This window comes from Drosophila erecta, unplaced genomic scaffold (assembly GCF_003286155.1).
Source record: "Drosophila erecta strain 14021-0224.00,06,07 unplaced genomic scaffold, DereRS2 tig00000329-arrow-arrow-pilon, whole genome shotgun sequence".
In the NCBI taxonomy this organism is placed as follows: Eukaryota; Metazoa; Arthropoda; class Insecta; order Diptera; family Drosophilidae; genus Drosophila; species Drosophila erecta.
The window spans coordinates 1,104,400-1,107,165 of NW_020825223.1; positions in this window are offsets into that span (position 1 = coordinate 1,104,400).

Consider the following 2,766-nt stretch of genomic DNA (forward strand, 5'->3'; position numbering starts at 1 on the left):
GTAAATTAAATACCATCTGCAGCCCAAAGACACGCCGCATGAACTTGCGTTCGTGTATCACACGCACTCCAGGACTTGGTCCAACTGTCTGTACGTTTTTAAAGATTCCAGGTTAACTTTTTCACAGCGAAAATCACTCCGAAAATAAACACGCTTATTCGTAGGCACGTAAGCACTCGACGAGCGCTAGGAAGTGACTGACTAAATTGATGACAAAGCATTTGGCAACTTGACTTGATTTCTTAAAATTCTTTATTTCTATAATATGATAGGGACAATATTTTATGCGTCTTGGCAAATTGACTTGATATATTTAAGTTCTTTCTTCCTATAATATATTATGATAGGGACAATATCATATGCGTCTTGGCAAATTGACTTGATTTCTTTAAGTTCTTTATTTCTATAATATGATAGGGACAATATCATATGCGTCTTGGCAAATTGACTTGATTTCTTTAAGTTCTTTATTTCTATAATATGATAGGGACAATATCATATGCGTCTTGGCAACTTGACTTGATTTCTTTAAGTTCTTTATTTCTATAATATGATACGGACAATATCATATGCGTCTTGGCAACTTGATTTGATTTCTTTAAGTTTTTTATTTCTATAATATGATAGGGACAATATCATATGCGTCTTGGCAACTTGACTTGATATATTTAAGTTCTTTCTTTCTATAATATATTATGATAGGGACAATATCATATGCGTCTTGGCAGCTTGACTTGATTTCTTTAAGTTCTTTATTTCTATAATATGATAGTGATAATATCAAATGCGTCACTAAATTGATGACAAAGCATTTGGCAACTTGACTTGATTTCTTTAAGTTCTTTATTTCTATAATATGATAGGGACAATATCATATGCGTCTTGGCAACTTGACTTGATTTCTTTAAGTTCTTTATTTCTATAATATGATACGGACAATATCATATGCGTCGTGGCAACTTGATTTGATTTCTTTAAGTTTTTTATTTCTATAATTTGATAGGGACAATATCATATGCGTCTTGGCAACTTGACTTGATATATTTAAGTTCTTTATTTCTATAATATGATAGGGACAATATCTTATGCGTCTTGGCAAATTGACTTGATATATTTAAGTTCTTTCTTCCTATAATATATTATGATAGGGACAATATCATATGCGCCTTGGCAAATTGACTTGATTTCTTTAAGTTCTTTATTTCTATAATATGATAGGGACAATATCATATGCGTCTTGGCAAATTGACTTGATTTCTTTAAGTTCTTTATTTCTATAATATGATAGGGACAATATCATATGCGTCTTGGCAAATTGACTTGATTTCTTTAAGTTCTTTATTTCTATAAAATATTAGCCACAATATCATATGCGTCCTGACAGCTTGACTTGATTTCTTTAAGTTCTTTATTTCTATAATATGATAGGGATAATATCAAATGCCTCACTAAATTGATGACAAAGCATTTGGCAACTTGACTTGATTTCTTTAAGTTCTTTATTTCTTTAATATGATAGGGACAATATCATATGCGTCTTGGAAAATTGACTTGATTTCTTTAAGTTCTTTATTTCTATACAATATTAGCCAGAATATTATGTGCGTCTGGGCAACTTGACTTGATTTCTTTAAGTTCTTTATTTCTATAATATGATACGGACAATATCATATGCGTCTTGGCAACTTGACTTGATTTCTTTAAGTTCATTATTTCTTTAATATGATAGGGACAATATCATATGCGTGACTAAATTGATGACGAGGCATTTGGCTACTCTGGGCGCCGTGGGATGCTTCCCATATAAGTACATGATGAGTACTTATATATTTTATATCGAATCATCAAGCAAAGGATAAGCTTCAGTGGATCGCAGTATGGCAGCTGCTCAACCACTTACAACACCTTGCCTGTTGCAAATGTCGTTTACAATTGATTCTAGGCTTTGTCATTATATTAAATAATGCTTTTATATGTAACTAGCGCGGCATCAGGTGATTGAAGATCCTCCCAATTTACTATGTTACAAATTACATTGGCATCACATCCATTGCCGTTTATAAAGTAAATTATAAACTTTAAATGGCTTAGAAGCCATACAATGCAAATTGCCCCTTATTTATCATCGCAGTCCAGCACGGATACGACCTTAGAGGCGTTCAGGCATAATCCAACGGACGTAGCGTCATACCACTGTTCGCTCAAACAAGTCTTGTGCCATGGGTCCGTACCTGCGGTTGCTCTCGTACTACGCAGGAATGTTGTCGCAACAACGTTTTGTCATTAGTAGGGTAAAACTAACCTGTCTACTAACTAACTAACTAACTAAACCAGCTCACGTTCCCTTTCATGGTTCCCTTCCAACGCTTGGTGAATTTTGCTTCCCAATGATAGGAAGAGTTGACATCAATCAAAAGCGACGTCGCTATGAACGCTTGGCCGCCACAAGCCAGTTATCCCTATGGTAAGTTTTCTTTTTCTTACACCTCTTGTTAAAAACTCTTTAAACCAAAAGGATCGATAGGCCGAGCTTTTGCTGTCCCTGTGTGTACTGAACACCGAGATCAAGTCAGCATTTGCCCTATTGCTCTATGTTTGGTTTCTGTCCGCACAGAGCTGGCCATGGGACACCTCCGTTATTATTTGAGAGATATACCGCCCCAGTCAAACCCCTACCTGGCAATGTCCTTGAAGGTTCTCTCCAGCGAATCTTACCGTAGGCGCACGTTTCAAGGCACCTTTGAGCAGCATTATTACCGTCTTGCT